The sequence below is a fragment of the Rhynchophorus ferrugineus genome, unplaced genomic scaffold (assembly GCF_030347505.1).
Source record: "Rhynchophorus ferrugineus isolate W39M unplaced genomic scaffold, kcgeb_rfMv2 rfM1, whole genome shotgun sequence".
NCBI lineage: Eukaryota > Metazoa > Arthropoda > Insecta > Coleoptera > Curculionidae > Rhynchophorus > Rhynchophorus ferrugineus.
Genome location: NW_027472580.1, coordinates 93,348,451 through 93,372,023, shown reverse-complemented (window position 1 = coordinate 93,372,023; position 23,573 = coordinate 93,348,451). Strand labels below are relative to the sequence as shown.

The 23,573-nt window shown below is 34.6% G+C and overlaps 1 protein-coding gene across 1 annotated transcript in view; it reads left to right on the top strand.

The window, feature by feature from the left end:
- The first annotated feature begins 12,549 nt into the window (after window positions 1–12,549).
- The window catches only part of shd (cytochrome P450 family 24 subfamily A member shade), a 28,206-nt gene continuing 17,182 nt past the window's right edge, over window positions 12,550–23,573 (top strand). The window contains exon 1 of the mRNA XM_076397649.1: window positions 12,550–12,868. The gene's annotated coding sequence lies outside the window, so the exon portion shown is untranslated. The remainder of the gene's footprint in view (window positions 12,869–23,573) is intronic.

Sequence of the window (23,573 nt, the reverse complement as noted above, 5' to 3'; positions counted from 1 at the left end):
ATTTTACTGTTTCATTGAGTAATAAACGTACAAGCAATATAAAGATTCAGGGATAAAATAATAAATAAGAAATAATCTAATGCTTTCAATATCGCTAACGTTAGCTTCAGTGCATTTTCAATCAATAAGTATTACCGTGATATTGAAAGTACAAATTAATTCGAATCATTTTCGGAATATGGCTCTGGCTGATATGAATGCTAACTTCCCTGGTTTCATAAAGGTTAGACATCGGTCAATAATATTCAGCTTACATATTACTTTAATTGTAATTGTGTGTCAAATTTCGTGTTAACTAAACAACGTTTGTTGCAGGTTTCGATAGGAAAATTGCTCCTTAGAAATATTTTTTGATTAATCTCTTAGAACGTCAACAATCCGCCCGTGGACAATAAGTATTATTGTATGATTTCCGTTATATAATATAACCATCCTAACATGTAACTTATTCTAAAGACTATTCTAACTTATTCTAGAGATTATTAAATCTCACTCTATGTGTCTATTAATTAATTCGTACGGTAGTTTGCGTTTGAGTCTACGCACTTGGGCACTGTCATCGCGCACATTTAACTGTTTGGCGAGTGCATTGTGATGCACTAATAGTCTTTCAGAATACTTCGCACTAGTACTTCGAATCTCACTCATTATGGGTTCTAAGAAGATATCGCGTTGAATCAGTTTGTTGGACACGTAATATGGGGCATCGACGATGACTCGCAACACCTTATTCTAGAACCTCTGGAGGATATCTATGTTAGATTTGCTAGTAATTAGAAATAATTAAAAAATTAATTATATTCCCGATCACAACCATCTTCGTGGAATATTTTGAGAAAATAGAACTAATAATCACCTTATTAAAGCCTTCTATCTGGTTTAAATGTATAAACAATGCCATTGTGATCAAAAAACATGGATTCATCATAATTTTTAAGATCCTATTCACCATTGATACCTTCTTTTCTGAGACTGTTTAGTTAGGCGTTACTTACATGTAAACAGATATATTCCGACTACATTACGTCAAGATTCATTATCCAACCTTAATTCCTTCATTTATAGAACCTTTATTATATCCGGATCAAATTATTTAAGGAATGAAGAATTGCGTACTCTTTCACATTTCTTTCTCAAGAAGTTGCAGCTAACCTACTAAAAAAGGGAAATATCCCTCAAGGAACAACAGACTACATTGGCAGAATACTAAAGAAATACTACCTAAATGTTATCTTCAAACCACACAAGAAGATATCTCAAGTGTTTACAGTGACATTAAAGAGTACTTTAGGCAACCCATGTGTCAAGGTTCCATGTGAGTAATGGTAAAGAGTACATAAGAAAACACATGTATTTTTTATTATATAACAGACTATGAAAAAACAAGCAATGGGTTGAATAATCAGTAGCGAATCAGTACTACAATATGTATATAACAGATCTAGCTCCATATGTGGGCATTATTTTCATTCTTATGTTTTCCTGATTTTTATTTCAGTGATTTATTATCGGATTATCTCCATAAAAAACTCCAAAAAGCTTGCAAAGAGTCAAGCCAAGAACAACAGGTGTTATTTAGAACCAATCGCTGCTTTGTGGTAAGATTCTTGCAATCGGCCAGTTTATGGAAGAACATATCAGATGTTGAAAGTGTGCGATTGTCGCTTTTTATTGATTTTCGCTCTGGTTTCGATTTCGGAAGATTTCGGTATAAAATTGAGTCCAATTTTCAAAATTAAAATAGAAATTGAATCGATACGCAGCTGGATGGAATGTCCTCATATGTTTATCTTAAAAGTGTTGTAATAGCTCTTTTACAATATTCAAAAATCGATAATTTATCCATTACTGGATTAATAAACTATAAACCATAAAAAAATTCTTAACTTTACAAAAGAGTGCTCCTATCAACGCCAGGGCCAAATCCAAAATTGCTATTCACAAAATATAGAGATATTAGAAAGGTATCTCCCATGCATTATTACCTGTGAGGAAATTTCGCGTTCATTTGCAAGCAGAGGGAATAATAACAACAACAACAACAACAATAATAATAATAATAATAACATATACAATATTGGACAGACTGGTTTTTAAGTTTTGGGTATAATCTGACATTTTATTTTGGCATGCCATTATGAAAAGTATGGTTATAAACAAAATAATACAGGGTTCCGAACCAAATGATGAAAACCGTCAAATGATTTTTGGAGAACGAAATTTTCCGAGAAAAACCGAACCGAAATCTTCGCGCAGACCCCGAATGTTTGCTTTGTTAAACTCTGTACTCATCATTTAACTTAGCTTTGCTGGCAAATTTAAACTTCAAGACACTTATGTGGCTTTTGTAGTACGTTGGAATCAACCTCCCGATTGCTTGTAAATGACAACGTCGTATAATCAGGCGGAAACTGCCGAAGTTTACCGAATACGTTTGGGTGTCTTCAGAAATACCCAATACTATTTGTATTGACGAAGCTGTAGATGCGCTCTTGTTCATTATTTGTTCTGATGAACTTTCCGTACCTCTAGGTCTGGCAATTAACAACTATTAGCGTTTGGTTGGTGCTGGCTCCCCTACATTAGCCACCACTGGCCGAATACCGTACCAATTTGAATATGTAGCGTTCCCACCGTTCAGGTGGCGAACGGCACGTCTAAATTTAACGGCGTTTTCCTCACGAATCAGCCGTCGCGGTAATTCGACCGCGAAGACGTGATATTCCGGCTTTCGATTTTCGAAACCGTCAGCCAGTCACATCTACCCGCGACCTGTCCGCCGGTTCGTTTCCTCGTCGGCGTCGATAAACGGCCGCGGGGGGATGGCCCGACCTTAACCTTGTCTCGGCGTCAATTTAGACGAGCGCGAGCTTAAAAAGCAGAGGCGCCACGCTCAACCGAACTAAGGTCAATATTATCAGGTTAATTTCGCGGCGTTGATTTTCGCGACGAACACAGATTGCGAGACGAGGACGTGTCGCGTCCTTTTGTCAATATTTTCTTCAGTTTTTTGCCGCCCCGGTCGATTTATTAACATATAAGGTTATTTTCATGTATGCACTGTTGATGCGGATGCGACGATTGCCATCTTATAGGGTGGCTCTAATCACAGCTGAGCAAAATGCATGTTTTACTTGAATTGAAATAGAAATTACAATCTACTACCTCGTATGTATATAAAATACAAAAACTAATATTTTCACTATTATTATTTAAAATACAATTACAAAATACAGACAGTTATTAGATTATGCAAACACCAGGTGTACCGAAGTGTCATTACAGGTTATTTTTCGGTGAAAAAATTACAGAATATTCAAGAAAATGGAAATAAGTCAAAGTATTGACCATTTGATTCTATACATTTTGACCATCTTTCGGGTAATGTATCGAAGCCATCTCAAAAAACTTCCTTTTCTAATGTCTTGTCGAAATTGGCGAAGTGCTGCTTTACAAACGCGTGTCCCATAGATACGAAACGTTGGTAGTCGGGCGGGGTAAGGCCTGGAGAGTTCAGTGGGTACAATAATATGCCTCATTCAAGTGCTTTCAGCGCTTCCTTGACCGGTTTTGCTATATGAGACGGCGTGTTATCGTGCTATAAAATCACTTTAGCATATCTTCCGGACCATTCTGGACGCTTTTTGATCAACGCATGGTTTAAATTGATTATTTGTTGTCGGTCATACTGTTTTCCCAGGTTTCAACAGTTCATAATACACCACGCCACTCTGGTCCCATCAAACACAGAGCGTTGTCTTCCGGCCAAAAGGATTTGGTCTTGGAGTCGATCGGCCGGCTTAGCCAGATGGTTTTTTGCGCTTAGGGTATTCCAAACAAATCCACTTTTCATCACCCGTGACTATTCGATGCAGAAATAACTTCCGATCATTCCTTTCAAACTACATTTGCCTATCATTCGAGAAATGTAGCCGATCTTCTCATCTTTTGGATTTTCTCCATTACTTTCCACTTAACGCTTCTGCTAATTGTTTTTGAGTTTGGGTTGGGTCTTCATCCAATAACTGTTGCAGTTTCACCTCTTCAAACTGTTTCGGTCTACCAGAAAGCGCCTCATATGTTTTTAAGCTTAGAGCATGCTTACCGTAAGTTTCCACTAGGAAACGATGATTTTCAGCGGCTCTTGATTACCAATTTTTCTTTTAATTAAATAAGAAAAATTGGCACCGCAAGGGCACATTTTCAGATATGAAAGTTGACAATTTCAAAGAAGTATAAATCCATGACGGTGTAACATTCACTAAATATAACATGTATAGTTATGAAGTTTGATGTCAGTAGAAGGAATTCATGCAGCTTTCATTGGACAGGCATGTCCAAACTTTGGTAAACTGCGTCTTTGCCAATACATCTGTATCGCTACAAGACTGGGATACTGTTACAGTTTGACATCTGTTAACTTGAGTTTTTTCACATATGATGCTCAAAGCAAATTCTATATTGAAGTAACTCATTTAAGATGCACGCATAGTTGGGAATACATTTAAAGACGCAGATTACAATAATTTAGACGTCGAATGTCGAATGAAAAGTGAACAAATTTGTCAAGTCAAATTTGTCAAGAGAAATTAATCTTTTTGGTAGAAGACGCAATGAACAGCTCCAAAAAGATATGAATCAAGATCATAGAAAGCGATCTGAATATTACGAGACTAAAGTTGTATATATCACAGGTCTCTAGCGATACCACATATTGCATTAATATCCATATATATATATATATATATATATATATATATATATATATATATATATATATATATATATATATATATCGAAATATTGGTACCTAATATTTAATGAAATTACGAACAAGTTACAGTGCATTAATAAAAAGTAGAATACTTTCTTGAAATGGAATATTAACATCAGCAAAAGTGGAGAAATAATTTGAAGGGTACTATATAGTAGATTAAAATGCAACCTTATATAATTTTCGTCAGTGACGAGATCATATCTAAAAAGACCAATTTGATACACCAATGGAAGTCAACTTTGATATTTGATGTGATAGTGAAGAAATAATTAAAGATGTACTGTTTAGAAGTGATTTAGATAAACCAACAAAAGGCGCATGGAAAGTTGCAAAAAGAGTACTACGATACCTCAGTGGTACCCAAAGACCATGGACTAAGGCGATAGTGGACTTGAAGCAGCAAGTTATGAAGAGTGTGATGGTAACCAACTAGAGAAAGTCTTTAGGGGATTTACACCATCTTATAAAGGTGACATGGAATAAATTAATTAGAAATATATACATGTATATGAAGATTTGGCAGCCTAAAAACAAATTAAATAATTACCATTAAAAATGGAAGAGTGTATGAGTGAAAAAATGTTTAAGGATGTTCAAAGAGAGAATAAAGTCTTAAAGAAAAAATAATGTTACATTTGTTTATCACATAATTGTGCAGGCTAATTCAATTAAATTATTAAGTAAAACTAAATTGTCACCATATAGAAATAGAATAGTTCTAATAGAATAAAATAGAATAGAAAAGTTCAGATTTGAATGTAAAATGGAATAGCTTTGTTCTGGCAATTTAAATGTATTTTTGTATTCTATGTTTTTAATGTTAATTAGGTTAAGTTGTTAGATACATTTAAATTGAGATGGGGTGTTAAATATATGATTTATGTCGATACAAGAGCCAATGTAGAGTAGAAGAAGAACAACTAGTAGAGGGCGCTGTATTTTGTATCGAGACTGTTCAAAAATGTATAACAGCGCAACGATCTAAATAAAGTTTTTCCATAAAACGTCTGTCCAGGACCAATCTCCAGGCCCAGATGGTATAACAGTAAACCATCTAGAAAACCTCACTAGCAAGCAACTAACCGAACTTGCTGACATTATCAACTCCATCCTGAGGTTAAAGCATTTCCCAAGGAACTGGAAACATGCGCTTGTCGCTGTCATTCCTAAAGAAAATGCCCAGTCCAGTACATCTGACTACACGCCCATCAGCCGGATTAGTTCACTCTCTAAACTAGCCGAAAAAGCGATATTAAACGCTTTAAACGATTTTACAGACGCACATCACATAATACCGAACGAACAATTCGTTTTCCGGGCCAAACACTCATGCCTCCATCAAGCTGCCCGCGTCGCAGCAACTATCCACCAAGCACTGATAAAAGGTCGAAAGACCGGAGCCATCTTCTTAGATGTATCCAAAGTTTTCGATCAAGTATGGCGCCATGGTCTAATAATTAAAACGAAACAGTTAGGTCTACCGAATGACCTAATATCCCTGATAGATTCATACTTGGACGGTAGGTCTTTTCAGGTGAGGATTGGTGACGCAATCTCCTCTCGTAAACAAATTTTCATAGGAGTCCCGCAAGGTGTCCCACTAGCCCCAGCACTATTCAACCTTTATATGGCCGATTTCCCCCTCCACAAACTTTCTCACACAGAATTTTACGCGGATGATACCGCTTTCTTCACAACCGGTTACTGTCCCGATGCTATTCGCAACAGACTCCAAGTACAGCTGAACCAAGCGATAGCATGGTACAAATTCTGGCGGCTACAAATAAACCCGAGAGCAAAACTCACGATCTTCTGTTCCACCGCAAGAAGAAGTCCCTATCCCATGGCTCCAGAAAGTTTCATACCTCGGTCTCCAGTTCGACCGCAGATTCCAATGGTCAGCCCAAATTCAGCACGCCCTTTGCAAAGGAAATGAAATAGTCTACTATTTCCACTACTCTACAGAAACAGCAAACTTCCAATCCCACAGAAAGCGACTCTGTATAAAAAGCTATTCCGTCCAATCTGCCTCAATGGAGCACAGGTGTGGTACAGGTATCTCTTGGAGAGACAACTTGAACTACTACAAGTGTTCCAATCCAAAAAAGTCCTTGCGTTACTCAGAGCCCCATGGTTTATAAGGAACGTCAATACACACCTCGAACCAGGCATCGCGTTGATCCCAACGTCTTGATAAAATCCCTACCCGTCCACAAACCTCGGTAGTAAATAAACTACGACAGTCCCAGTCGTAACTTAGGGTCTCTGTCGCCCGCAAAACAACCATTCCCCGAACCTGAAGCGACATCAGCCGAAGACCATTTAGTTCTAGCTGGTCAACCTAGCAAATGAAAAAAAAAGGAAAATTTTTCTTTTGTTCCAAAGCCTTAAGTGGTGTTATTGATTCCGTCCCTTTCCGAACCATAAGTGATTCGTAACATTATATTCCTATTACTTATAATTTTACCCTCGTATCTAATCTTTATATTTGTTATTTGATATGCCTCCATACCAAAGAATGTTTGTCGTGTTATAATAAGATGAGTCCGATAAACTGACGCATCCAAAAGATTAAAGCCGTATCTAAGACAATAACGTCTTAATTCTTCTGTTAGCCCTATAAAATCCAACAATTTAAAGCATATTATCATTAAGTGTTATCTTAAAATGTCGAAAATAACGAGTTCGTTGGCCCGCGCATACCTCGACAAAACAGACAAAAACAAACAGACAATATAATTTATTGTACTGTTTCCGAAAATGTAGCATTCGCCCGGGATGTTAGATAGGTATTGCCCGAGCTCCTCGTCGAATATTCGTTTCACCAGTCATCGCTCGACCGAACCTAATGCGAAATCACGAACCCAAAAAAAAATTGTTACTTGTCATCTCGCTTAATCGTTTACTGGTTCAAATGAAATATCGGCATAAATCAAGCAGGTAAAGATGAGGCTGAGAACAAGGATGAAACACAACGTAGGTCTTCCAATAGAAAAGAAGTATTATTGTTGTCATATCCTACGCACATTTTTTATATCTGGTGAGATTCTTTAAATATTGTCGTTCAATGAGAAAATTCTGTAAACCAGACCTACATCATATTTATATTATATGATTATATTATATGTATTATATTTATTACTCTTCGTGATTCCACTATCTGCCCTATTGGCAATAATAATAATTTCTTCTGTCTATATTATATATACATGGTATGTAGAAAATCACTTCATTAAGGAATCTTCTGTATAAAATATTATCTTAATTAATTAGTCTTATTCTAAAGTCTACATATGTCCAGTAGTCAGATCAGGTGGTATTAAACGTTTCAGTCTACGCACTTCACTATCACGTCGCATATTTAGCTGATTAGCGAGTACATTGGGATGCACTGACACTCTTTCGAAGTATTTCACACAAACACGTTGAATTACACTTGTTATAGGTTCAAGAGGAATATCGCGTTGCATCACTTTATTTGAAATATGGTACGGAGCATCAACAATGGCACGCAACACCTTATTTTGGAACCGTTGAATGATTGACATATTAGATTTGCTAGCGGTACCACATAGTTGGATTGCATAAGACCTAATGGGCTTGAGTATAGACTCATACAGCAATAACTTGTTATCTAATGATAACTTGGATTTGCGCTCGATGAGCCAATACATTTGATATAATTTAAGTTCAAGTGTTTCCGTTTTGAGAGTATGTGCTTCTTCCAGGTTAGGCGTCGATCCAAGTGCATACCAAGATATTTAACATGCTCTGCTTGGGGGAGTTGGCGATGATTGATATTCACTGGTGGACATGTCCTTCTACGCAGGATAAACGTTACATGCGTGGATTACTTCGTTGAAGTCTGACAAACAAATTTTTACAGTGCGTTGAAGAAAAATCAGTCCTCAAATGTTATGTGAAACTTATGGCCATCATGCTCTATCGATTTGAACGTGTAAATAATGGTGTCAACCTTTTAAAAGTGGCTATTTTGACATCGAAGACAAAGAACATTCTGGGTAGTCAAAAAAATATGATGACAAGGATTTGAAGGCATTATTCGATGAAACCATCAATGGGGATCGCTATCAACTACAACAGATGTATTTGCTCTGAATATTGTGCGGAAACAGCCGGAATATGAGCAAAAACACAACAGTGTTATTATTCAGCATAACAGTGATCAATCACATATTGCAAAACCGCCGAAAACATACTTGAAATCATTAAAATGGAAAGTGTTACCCCAGCCACCGTATTCTCCAGACTTTGCTTCTTCTTATTACTACTTGTTGGTAGTAAGAATGGATCGATTCGTATGGGAATATTCGTGTATTCGTTCGTCGTTCGACAGCATCGAAACATTCATCGTTCTTTCGAGATGGAATCCGTAAATTGCCTAAGAATTGGACAAAACTAACATCTATCGATGGACTGTCTATGAAATACTTTGGTTAAAATATATTGTACCGATTTTTCACAATAAAGCTTTGGATCTAAAAATTTGTTTTAAACTAAGTCTATGTCTAAGCCCAATATCAAATATATTATATATAAAATATAGAAAAATATAAAATAAAGTGTAATACTAGATCTAAAAATATAAAACAAGCAAATACCATTGATGGGATACGTTGTTTGGATGGACCACTTTCGTATCGCCCATGTCCCAAAATCCAATTAATAACCTGGAGGCTGTGGACATATAAATAACGGGTATCAAGAGGAAGTCTAAATCGACTGACTATAATGAAGTAAGTCCTGAGTGATGGTTTGGGTAGGTTGGTAAATAAATCTGTCTTAATCTGAAAGAGTTTGTTGTTAATATAGTCTAACCAGTGATATTGAAGGGTATTGTTAACATATCTTAATGGTGGGAATGGGATCTATATGGTGGAGGGATCTATATACGAGAGGCTGACTGTAAGCGCTCTGTTTCATTACCAAATATTCCCACGTAAAAAGGAATCCATGTTAAGAATACTTCGAGGTCCAATGAGAAGAGATAATGAAGTATAATCGGAGATTTAGAGACGATTTAACTAGTATTTGTGGTTGGAAACGGTTATATGTTGGAGTGTCTACGGTTATGAGTATGAGTTAAAACTCAGCAAACAGAATTGAAGCATGATGAAATATTTTAGTAGAAATGCTATTGCTGTTGCTGTAAAAATCATAGCCAACGCCTTTTATAGATTTGGAGCTGTCTGTAATTATAAAGTTTTGGTCAGGATAGCTGAAAGGAGCTAGCGGAATTTTACTTAAAGAAACAAGAACAATAATTCTTCTTGGAGTCCATGTGTAATGGATAAGATTTGGATCTTTGTCAATTCATTGAATATTATTCCTAAGAATTTGAAATTATCTGGGGGTTTAACAGCAAATTGGTTAAAAGAGAAGTTAAGAAGTAGATTTGTAGGGAGAAATCTGAAAACCTGTAGTTGAGGACCAGGTAAAGAGTTGGTCACTCTGAAGAAGTCTCTCCCGTATTTGAACAAGCCTACTTGTGATAAATCTGTAAGTTTAATGACGATATTCATGACTATTTAAGTTAGCTCGGTCAAAAGGTTACAGTAATAATATTAATTGATTATTTAACTATTTTAGTCTTCTATATCCTAAGCAAAAAACTGATACCAACACATTGCTAATGCGTGTACTATTATAAAATATCCTTTAGAATACCATCGATACTTGAACCGAAGCATCAGAGTCCAGAGGACTACGAGGAATTATATTATAACTGAAAATTACCCACACTAAACTATGATCACCTACGGTCGTCTTCTTTCAGGGGAAGATATAATATTATGTGAATGTTGCAAACTCGAGAAAATTTAACGCAAGTTTGTAATAAATTTCATCAATTTTGGCTTGTAATGGGGTCACGCAATAAAAAATTAGGCGATAAATATGCAATATATCACATGAGGTTCAACAAACTGTTATTTATTTTAGAAGATGTTTCTATTTAGATAATATTTCGGTAGATGTCTTATCTAGCCGGTGCTCAAATATCTTAGAGTTATTATAATTCTATTGTCGCAACATGTAACAATTCAAACAGTAAATGGATCAAATAATGATTACTAATCAAGGATTTCACAGTTATAACATTCATATAGCCTTTCATATATATAAATATATATATATATATATATGGCCTTTCATTATCATTGTCATTGACATCAATATCACTACTTTACTTACAACTGTTTGTTTTATCGGTTGGAATGTGTAGCTGTCAATAGGATTGTTTATTCGAACACTCACTACTTTTTTGTGGAAGGAATTCACTCGGAAACAGAAAACGTTGGTTGAATAAAAACTTGACTATTTTGATTTTAAATATTTCATGTGGTGGATGGGAGGATGGACAGGATATTAGGATAGGTTAGGAAGTACGGAGGCGCTATGGAAATGTTACTGTGTTAATATACCTATTGTAAGGTAGAGAAAAAGGAGAAAAGAGAAAGAGGCGTCGTCGTGGTATTCTTTTATAGCCGGAAACCGCATGGTACCAATCCACCAGCTTTACCAACCTTTGAACTTAATGTAGATGTAATAGTGGTGGTCTAAAGGGTTGTAGCACCACTATAAATTTATAAGAGAGTCTGATGAATTTCGGCAGTAAATGTTTCCAAATCAAACAATAACAGTAATGTGTATGGAAATGCAATTTTGAGCTAAATAATACTAAATGTAAAACTATTAATTTATGTAGAGCTATACCAAAATACTTATTATACCAGTACTTAATAAGGTATTTTGTATTTGTATAATTTTAATTGTATCTGAAAGAAATGAAATAAGCCTTTCAGTGATATACAACGTTATCAAATAAACTGAATCGATATGTTTCAACACAAAAACACGAATTACTTTTTCGCACATCTAACATAACAATATTTAATGCCACACAGTGAAAAAAGAGTGTATTGTACCGAAAGCTATTCAAAATTACATTTTTATTTAATTCGTGTGGTAGTCATTTCTTCTGCTTTTGAATAAGTTTTGTCCCATTTAAACATCTAAAAAGAGTTAATTTATCACCTGCAAAGCAAAATATGAATGTTCTTTTAGAGTTTAAGCTGGGTTCTCGTTCAATAATTTTGTAAATCATTGTCTTTGGACAGTTTTGGCCCTCCAGGCCGTTCATTGTCAGTGACATCGATATCACTACTTTGAAATCGTTGAAAATATAAACAACAGTTGAAGTATGACGGAATAATATTACCTTAAGATTATAAAAGTCTTTGATGAACTTCGGCAGCAATTTTTTTCTTATCAAACAATAATAGATGACTGTCGAAGGTGCAGTTCTGGACTCAATAGTAGTAAATCAAAAACTGTTATTTTATGTAGAGAAATGTGCAAACTATCGAATATAACAGTTATTTATAGAAATACTTCGCATTTTCTCTAGAAGATGTCACAAATCAAAATACATGCAAGAACCTAAGTATCTAAGGAAAGCAAATATCTAAGTACCATCTAAAAAAATGAAGCCTTTCAGTGATATACCACGTATTCAAATAATGCGAACCGATAATAAGAGTGTGCTTCAACACAATAAACAACATAAAAACACGAATTACTTTTTCGCACACCTAACATAACAATATTTAATACCCAACAGTGAAAAAAAGAGTGTTTTGTACCGACCCTCTCCTTCCCCCCACCCACCGCCTACCATCGCATCAGCGCCCGGATAGTAAACAAAACTAAACTGGCCGAAAAGTCGACGGCTAAAACGCACGCCAAAAAAACAGTCATCGGTTTGTCGGGCGCGCAGCAGCTCGACGAGCAAGATGGAAAGGAAAAAAAAACGATTCAAAAAGACGACTCGTAACATTTTAGCCAATAAACGAACTTCCGCTATCGCGAAAGCTAGCCGAGAGAGCAATGCCTTTTGAACTATTCTTCTTATATACTTGAGAACGGTTTATGTTAAAACCTCATCCTAGGACAGTTCTCGATATATCCGTCTTATATTAAAGCCGCGCACAAATACCAAGCCGCTGCAACTGCGGACGATTTCGCGACAGTGTGACAGTGTCGTCGTTTTGGTGTGAACACTTGGTCCAGGTAAGCCCCCGAAACATTATCGATTCCGCGTCTAGGGCCGATGCCATTGAGGCGATTTTCTTCAGTTGTGTCAGTACTGATCGAGTGATTTCCGAGAAAAATATTGTTTATAATCCCAAAATGTTGTTCAAACACGTCTTATCAACTATAGATTGCATCTCATCAGAGTGGCATCGAATATTTCTGTAATTATAATAAGTGTTTGCACGTATTCTGATTGTTTCTTCACTTTAGAAATGGATTTATTCAGTAAATTTGGTACAATATATTAATCATAATATTTTCCATCATCACATCACAAAATATTGAAAAAACGACGTTGGTTTGGTAGTTCTTCAGCATTTCGAAACCGTGTATTCGACAACCCATGCTGCATAGATCCGAAGAAGTCAGATATAACCAGAAGGCACTATGTATTCTTCACAACTCTTATAACATGTGATCGAGCATTGTCATGCAAGATGATTATTTTGCTTCTCTTACAGCAATTGCTCCCATATTTTTGCTGTTATATCTGTGATAGAGCTGCTTTTCGTATAAAAAAATGAACAACATGAATGTGTATATATATATATATATATATATATATATATATATATATATATATATATATATATATATATATATATATATATATATATATATATATATATATGTTGCCGCATCAACCGTGAGTTTTAGTTCAGTTTGCCTTTGACATACAAGAAAATTCTAATCTAAATAAAATAAGTGAACAAAAAAGTTATCAAATATAATTTACTTTAACATTATAGTACATCTAATACATCGAAGGATTTTGCTTTATGAAACTGCGATATTGAATGGGTTTGAAATTATATCTTCAGTCAATTCATTTGGTAGCCAGTATTTGGTCCTCTGTTTTGACCCCTTTGATCTGGAAATACTTTATTCATCAACTGCAGAGCTGTCTGTAAGTTCTTCAGAGTTTCAGGTGGTTATTCGGCCAATAAATCTTATTTGGTCCTCCTAGCCGTTATTTGTTATTGATATCGGAGTCATCACTATTATATCGTAGCAAAAGGATAGGACGGAGCAGCGGAATCATAAGTTTGAGAAAACCGCTATTTTTGCAAATAAATGCCAAAATAACCGAATTTAACAGTTGTTTACATTGATATTCACCAATAGGTATCGCTGATCAAAATGCATGCAAGCCCAAAACATATAAGTTAAAGCTCGTTCATAAGCATTAGTTTTATTATGTGTCATTTTACTGAGTTAAGTTACAACAAACACACTTTTTTTTATTATTTAATTAATACATTGTTACTAGTCGTTTCCGTCTAACCTACAATTTGTTTTTATGCTAACTTAAATCTAGGTATATAACTAGGAGGACCTATCGGCCCTAACTCAGTCTCTGATGAAATAATGTTTATACATGTCACTGCTGAATTTTTTAATATATACACCTTACTACACAACCCTACACAAGATCAGATCGTTTGATTCTTTTGAGTCTGTGTCCTGTTCTGATGGTATCCAAAAGTTGCAATATTTCAATATTCGTATGAGAATGGAGTCTTTCCTCATGCCCCCTTGCAATTCTCTTGATTTCTTGTCTGACTGTGCGTATCTGAAGGTGTCGATGTAGGTAATCAGCCCTATAGTATTTAGGTGCACCCATAATACCTCTCAGGACTTTGTTCTGAAAAATTTGTATTTTATTAATGTTACTCTTTGCAGGACATCCCCATAATTGAACTCCGTATGTCTATATAGGTTTCAATATTTGCTTATATATTAGCAATTTATTATATACTGATTATTGTGATTTTCTTCCAATTAGCCAGTACATTTTCCTATCTTTCAATTCCAGTTCTTTAATCCAGTTCTTTTCTTTTCTTCTTTATATGTTCCTTCCAGCGAAGTTTTGCATCGAGATTCATTCCGAGATATTTAGCATTGTTGCTATATGAAATGATAGTGTCTGTTCATAGGTGAACTGTACATGTACAGATTTACTTTCATTAATTCTTATTTTCCAAGCTTGTGTCCAATTATTTATATTATCACTTTCCTGTTGTAATTTTCGTGAGGCTTCTTCACTATTGTCTCCGACAGCTATAATCACAGTATCAACAAACACAATATTAAATACAAGTTTATTAGATTTCTTGTTTGTTAAATTGGTCAAGAAAATTTGAAGATATTAACTGAAAGAGATGCGTTTGAGTTGATATTTAAAGGAAATGAAAATATCTATTGAAATGAAACCTATATATTAATTAATTTTAAAATAACATTTCACATTTCGGAAACAATCTTTAGGATATATCCACTAGGACTACCTCTACGGAATTAAATTCAAACAGCCTTATTTATGGATGATAACATGGCCTCCAAAATATAAAGATATAAAGAAAACAAACAAAATATTAATTTAAAAACAAAAATTAATTCACAATTCAACATTATTGTAGCACCAATCTCTCTATAATAAGTTGTCAGTACTTAATAATCATAACTGACACAATTAAACGTATTCAAATTTCTATCATTCCAAGTAATACCCTATATAGGCATAAACTCGACAAAAATTAATTTTTCATTATGTAACGCCTATCATATCCGCCACATTTGCATGACATTTCGCATCTACCATTTGTTTTGATCCCTTTTTTTTACGATAATGTCAAGTTGATTCTTGGAGAGCTTCGAAATCAAAAACCTGTTTTGTCGAATTGTCGATAATAAAAAAATGACCATAAAAATCATAAAGTTCACAATAAATCCTTGAGTTTCAGATTAGAAAAAAAATCAAAATTAATATATAGTTTAAATTAATTACTCCAAAACTAATTAACTTGTCACCAGTTGTCCAGTTTATTGAGAAGATTGTTGTACAATTTACAGGGGATAGACAAAATAATATGAATACCTGACATATATACAACATATATTCATTAATAAGGTGTTGATACAAACAGCTGAAATTATTCGCTGAATAAACTCATAAACTGTTTGAATAGTTTCCAACGTAATTTTGTCTCTTTATTGTACCAAAACATCCGTTAATTGCTTCAATGGTGTTAAAGATAGAAATCCATCCCTCTTTCTTCGCTCTAAAACTCTCATATTTCTTGAATTTCGTCTTCTTCAAACTGATTCCCCATTACTTTGTATAATTGTTAATTTTGCTTACTAATGTTTGAAACTTATTGCTATATAAATAAAGTTAGTTCAAGTTTGTTAGATAATTTTTATCGCTCTTGTCGGATTTCTTGTTCGAAGTGGTTCAGTGCAAAATCTGTTTTTTATCACTAGGCATATCATATGAGAAGCCCGCGTAGGTCGCGCGTTCGATTCCCGGCGGGAACAACAACTTTTCGTTGTTGTTCTAGGTTGATTAGAATATTTGTTAAATCGTTAAAAGGTTAGGTAGGCGCCTGCGCGTTCCTTATTTTCAACCACTGTTTCTTTATTCCTATTTTTTTTAATACGAGCTGCATCTTTACTTAGTCTATCCATTATAATATTTAATAAAATAACTGCGTAATTTATTGAACAAATATCTAACACCAAAAAGGGAAAAATATAATATTTTTAACAAGAAAACTGAACCGACTTCAGAAAATAAATAAGGAACTCACTAAAAATTAAAAAATAATCAAAATTAGATTTTCACATAAAAAAAGCATTTTAAAATAAGATATGTACATAATAATCGTTGTATAAACTAAATAAAAATAAACAAAAACCTTAATTAACCTCTCTGCTATACATATTTTATATACTACTATATACACAATTTATCTTAATACCTGCCCGAGCACAAACAATACAAAAATAATAATATAATTTTATGATATATACAAGAAATTAAATTAGCAACAAAATAAATTTAATTTGTTGCTCGTACCGACTTCAAAGTTATTAGTTGGTAGTAGTTAAAATAATATTGTAAATAGATAAATAGGTTTAGGTAGGCATTAAGCTAAATTGTGTATATATAGTAGAATATAAAATACGTGTAGTAGATTGGTTAAATAAGGTTTTTGTTTATTTTTATTTCCTTATTACAACGATTATTATGTACATATTTTATTTTAAAACGTTTTTTGTGTTATTTTTTAATTTTCATTGAGTTCCTTTTTTATTTTTTGAAGTCGGTTCAATTTTTTGTTAAAAATATTTTATGAAAACTTATATTTTTCATCTAGTTACATATATGTACTTTCCATATTCCAAACGTGTACGATATTATTCCCAACAATACCCATTCAAACGTAGATGTTTACAGATCATATTTTTTAGTAACCACTAGGAACAATGTTACTAATACACAAACAAATGTAACATACCCTACCAAACAGTGTTAGATAACCAGTTACATTTTAGATTCTCCGTCATTATGGCCGTTTTGTTGATGTTTTCACAAACAGACGTGATAGTATACAAAGAGATACTTACTGGAATTAACATATATTCATAAATTCAATTTTTCGTCTCAACTTCTCCAAAATTTTTAATCTTATATATAACAATTCAGTATCAGTTGCGATCTTATATTAAATCTTGACTGACTAAATATCGACCAATCTCACAGACACGTGTGATGTGGACATACGATGACATTGCTTCAAGAGTATTCATCGCGTAAGGCGGGCCTAAGGCCGGCCACAGTTAAATTAAAGCTTTGTAAACCAGCTGGTGTCGGTTCGCCAACTGAAAAATCGTCCTCCAGCGATATAAGTTTGGAGGCACCGAAAAGGAAACGTGTTCGGTTACTGTTAGATGCTGCGTATGATCCTCCCGAACCAGGAAGAATAACATAAAGCGTCTTTCAAGGTTGTATCTACGAGGGAACTCTCATAAATATCGTTATTGTTTAGCTATAAATCATATACTAGGATTTTGAAATAGTTTTAAAGGATTTACAACATATTTTTTAAGTTATTAACAAGAGTCCAATTCTGGAGAATCACGGCATCTGCACAAGGATTTATATTTGCAACGTTGACAGTTTTTGCAAATTATACGTATATTTGAAGAATATAATATACCAGGTCAATTTGAAAAATTCCCGGCCTACCAAAGTAAAACACATTTTTTTGTAAAAATTAGTTTTTTTATCCAACATAATTCCCTTCAAGGGTAATACACTGATTATAGCTACCTTCCAACTTTTCGATACCATTTTTGTAGTACGGTTTGTCCTTTGCTTCAAAATAGGCCTCAGTTTCGGCGATCACCCCTTCATTCGACGAGAATTTCTTCCCAGCGAGCATTCTTTCGAGATCTGAGAACAGTAATTAGTTGCTGGGGGCCAGATCTGGACAATACTATGGTATGATATGACTAAAAAACTGAATAAAAGATATATGTAAAACTATATTGAAACCTAGTTTGTATAAATATTCCTGCACCACTAAAGAAGTTCCAACGTATATTAGAATCTCAAAACAAACAAATTACTGTAGAAGATCTTCAGTATTGTTACCAGCTGAAGCATTTCTGAATAACTGACTGAAGCTAAAAAAAATGTTATAGAAACAGAAACACGCAAGAATCATTTTGAAGCCTGACTACTGAAATGCCTAAATGGGAAGTGATGATTATTATGACTACGACATTTGCCTGGAAGAAGATCTTCGGTTGTTGTTCGGCAGATTTCCATTTTTAATTAAGTTACTCGAAAATTCCAATTTAAAAAGCCTAGAGTGTGAAGATTTATAATCTTCAAACCTAAGCCACAGTCTGACTGATATCAAATGTTTACAAGGACAAGAATGCTTAGCATCGACAATAAATTCTCGAAACAAATGGTAAACAACCAGATACTTTCTGATCGCTCCAATATTATTGCCGTTTTTGCGCCATTCTAGAACCGCCTGTCGCGAATTGCGAACAAAAAGTCACCAAAACCATGCTAGCGTTAACTTTTTACCGCCGGTCCGTGGTACTTTCATCGGCACCAAATCTAGATCTATCTAGATCTATCTATTATCGAGGCGTTATCCGAAACCAAATAACTTTCTTTTCGCGAAACAACAAAAACAAACGGGAAAAAAGCCGGAAGCCAGCCACAGAACCACGTTCCACATACAACAGTGCGGCAATTCGCTCCAATGTATAGGGTGTCTTTAAGAAATATTCAGAAGAGGCATCGAAGAATTTCATCACAGACCACAGGTGACTCAATATCAATTTCCTTAAATGAATTGATGGTAGCCCGTCTACGCCCCTTAAGAAAAACGACTCTTAATACTATTGACATTAAAGAAGCTCTTAAGATATGTCCACATTGCGACTAGATTACATACCAGCTCGTTGCAATTCATATTACAAGTGGTTGTACGTTCATAATTCACGATAGTCATATACTTTAAGTATCGCTGATTATTTTTTTAATTTATTTTTTTATTAATCTCTTAGTACTTCAACAATCTGCCCGTGGCCATTAAGTATTATAATATAATTTTCGTTATACAATGTAACTTTACATGACATGTAGAAGATCGCTTCAGTAAGTGATCTGCTATACAAACTTATAATCTAAATCTTATTCTAGATTCTATTCTAACTTATTGTAAACTCTAGCCTAACTTATTATAGAGATAATTATATCTCACTCTATGTGTCTATTAATCGCACTTCACTGTCATCGCGCACATTTAACTGTTAACTGTCTTTTAGAGCATTTTGCACTTACACTCCGAATCTGACTCTTTATGGGTTCCAAGGGGATATCGCGTTGAATTAGTTTGTTAGAGACGTAATATGGGGCATCGACGATGACTCGCAACACATTATTCTGGAACCTCTGGAGGATAACTATGTTAGATGTGCTACTACACCCCAGAGTTCAATACCATCGGTCCAAATGAATCTACGTATTGAATGATATAGCAAAACCTTGTTATCTAAGGATAATTTAGATTTACGCCCTATCAGCTAATACATTTTGATTTAGTTTAAGCCCAAGCTGCTTGCGTTTTGTCACTATATGTTATTTCCATATTAAAGGTCGAAATGCATTCACAGATATTTAACGTTGTCTGCTTGCGGAAGTTTATAATTATTTATTTTTACTGAGGAACAAATTCTTCTACAAAGAGTAAATGTCACATGGGTAGATTTTGTCTCATTTGCTCTGATACGCCATGTTTTCTTATAGATGGACTGGGTAGACATGGGCGCTTTAGATATTTCATGGCTTTTCAGAGTGAATAATCAGTTTCTTTATCATCTGCTAAATTTCTCAGATAGTTATTTATGGTTTTGTTTTTAATTTCTAGTATTTCCCTTTTCAGTCTTTGGGTATTATATTTTATATTGTTTAAAGTATTTTTATTTTCAGTTCTGTTTTGTTGCCATTTTCTTCATAATTTTCGTTTTTCAGCTACAATTTCCTTCACTTCTTTTGGAAAATGAATTCCTTTAATTGTACTCTTAATTTCTCGAGTATTATTCTAAGCAGCTTGATGAATATCTACTACGAATTTTTCTGCTTCAAAATGTAATTGTTCAGTTGTCTTGAGGGATATATTTAGGTGAATTCTCGTTGCAATTCATATTATAAGAAGTGTTGTATGTTCAAAATTCATGATAGTCATCCACTTTAAGTATCTCTGATTGTTTTTTTATTTATTTTTTATTAATGTCTTAGAACTTCAACAATCTGCCTGTAGCCAATAAGTATTATAATATGATTTCCGTTATACAATATAACTTTACATGACATGTAGAAGATCGCTTCAGTAAGCGATCTGCTATACAATCTTATAACATAAATCTTATTGTAGATACTATTCTAACTTATTCTAAACTCTATGCTAACTTATTCTAGAGATAATTATATCTCACTATGTATCTCTTAATCTCACTTCATTGTCATCGCGCACATTTAACTGTTTGGCGAGTGCATTGGGATGCACTAATAGTCTTTCAGAGTACTTCGTACTAACACTTCAAATAGCACTCGTTATGGGTTCTAAGGGGATATAGCACTGAATTAGTTTGTTGGAGAAGTATCACATATCGACGATGGCTCGCAACACTTTATTCTGGAATTTCTGGATGACAGTTATGTTATATTTGCTAGTAGTACCCCACAGTTCAATACCATAGGTCCAAATGGGCCTAAGTATTGACTTATACAGCAAAACCTTGTTATCTACGGATAATTTATATGTACGCCCTATCAGCCAATACATTTTGATTTAGTTTAAGCTCAAGCTGCTTGCATTTTGTTACTATATGTTTTTTCTAGATTTTGTCTAATACGCCATGTTTTCAACCACAATTTGACTTTGTTAAGATGAAGTAGGAGGTTTCTTGTGGCTGATGTTGGATCCTTGAATCATTATAAAACCTTTGTATCGTCAGCATATGTTGCAACAGAAGTATTTTTTTAGGTCGGTAGGTCAGCTATATACAATAGATATAACAATAGATCAAGAGTTCAGCCCGGCTCACTGATTGATCTGTTATAACTAATGTTTAAACTTATATCTCCATTAAGCTCAATTGAACGTTCCGTGTCCATCGCATATGTTATTTATTATGTTACGAGACTGACATTCTGAATTTCCCGCGTAGTAACCCTTAACTGCCATATATCACATGCAAGATTCTATAAATTCAGCTAAAAATTGCTGCCCCGTCCAGTTAGGGTTAGCCCCCTTGGTATACGGTGATGGGATGACAATTGAATCGAATAAAGAACAAACGTCTGTTTTGAGAAAACTGAAAATAAATCAAAAAGGTGCTGACATCAAATTTATTTGCCAAGTACATGTTAAATATAAGGTTCATTCATCAGTTGAATGTAGCATTACAAAATTATTACCTATTTGTATGGCACAAAGGATGGCTTCTGTTTGTTTTTATATTAAAACTTCAAACTGATTAATCTTATAAACATTTTTTTCGACGGCAAGTATTACTTTAAACCTTCTGGACCAGCTGGATATCAAAATTCGTAAAAAGGGGCCAGACCTGAAAAGGAAAAAATCATCTTATGTCCACATGATATATCTTGTTGATCCATCCCCCGAGTTCTTCTACGTACAATTTCCCACACTCTCTGATGATTTTATATACTACCATCAATTTAAGTGAAATCTTCCTGTATCTAGTATTTTGAAGTGCAAAATATATTCCCTTGTGTCGTGTGCTGTGAAATTGCTTTCCATGACATGACATTTTTTTCCTCACTGTCCTGCTAAGGTGGTTTTGTTGTTCTTTGTAAATCTCAAATTAAAAATGTTGGTGTGAATCTCAACTACTAGGACTGTCAATTAATTTGGGGGGTCTTCAATAGATATCTCATACAATATTAATTCTCACAAATATATCAACAATTGGAAAACTTCTGGAAAAATTCGAGTTAAAGTCTCCGTTTACGAACTACGGGTTTATCTAGACTGGACCTACTGTTTAATGTGGGTTCCGAACCACGGTCCTCGGCATTAAGCAGGATTCGAACCCGCGACTATTCCAACAGTAGATGGACCGCCCTGTCGCCTTTGCCACTACGCCACCAAGTCGGCTTATTACTTTTATTTTATGTATAGATTTATTATGAAGTCCATCAAACATTTTTAGAAACTTTGGTGATTTTGTCAGCCATACTTAGTATAGATATTAGTATGGGCTTGACTTTATGAAGATAATCAATTTCTCGTAGAAATCCAAGGAGTTTGGCCAATAGTTATTGCTCGAAAACCCAACTCAAACTCTTAAAGAACTTTCAAACAACTTAACAGTTGATGAATAAACTAATTTCAGGTATTTAACAGTTGAAAAGTCCCCGGCCTGCCATAGTAAAACACATTTTTTGAACAATTGAACACAAATTAACTGAAGATATAATTTCGAACCACTCAACATCACGGCTTTATAGCTTACCAGTCAAAGAAAGGACAGTTTTCTATGGCGTATATGCGTATGTATACGATATGTTCATGGCCATGAAGTATTGGCCATATTTCATGGAATCAGTAAGGTGTAATCTAGTACGAGTTACTAAAACCAAATTACAAAAAAGACGCAGAGCCATCCTTTTGCATGACAACACACAACCACACGCTGTTCAAGTTCCCCAAGATCTGCCGCATCCAGCGAACACACCAGACATAGCGCCGTCTGATTACCACTTATTCATATCGATACAGTGACGGTAAGAAATGACCAGAATACGTATTCCATATCTTATACGATTCTCTGCTGTTTCTGGGGAACGAAAACGAATTTTTTTAACGAAAGACTGAAATCGTACATTTCAACAGCGACTGGGTCACGCACTCAGCTGTGTGAAAGGAGAGAAAGAGAATCAGTTAAAATCGACTTCCAATTATCCCGGTTCGTAGCCTACTTCGTTCTCGATGGTATCCTCTCCAGAAATAATTAATATCCGATATTAATTAGTTTTAATTGATCTCGCCCCTCGGCAGATCGATTTCGGTGTGTTTTTTTATTTTTTAATAATAAGGCCAGAAAAGTATGGGGAGTGATGGGGGCCGAACGGTAGTACCTGCAACTTTTTTCTAAGCCGTTACATCTGTCATAGGCAGACGTGTATGGCGAGCAGCCATTCTAGTACGTAATTACGGCGACAGCTGTCGGTAGCAGATGTATTTTGGGTTTGAATGCTGAAAAAATCATTAGCTTCGAAAAAACAATGTTACCCTCGGAACATTCACTGAAACACGATACAATAGAATAATACATTAATTTC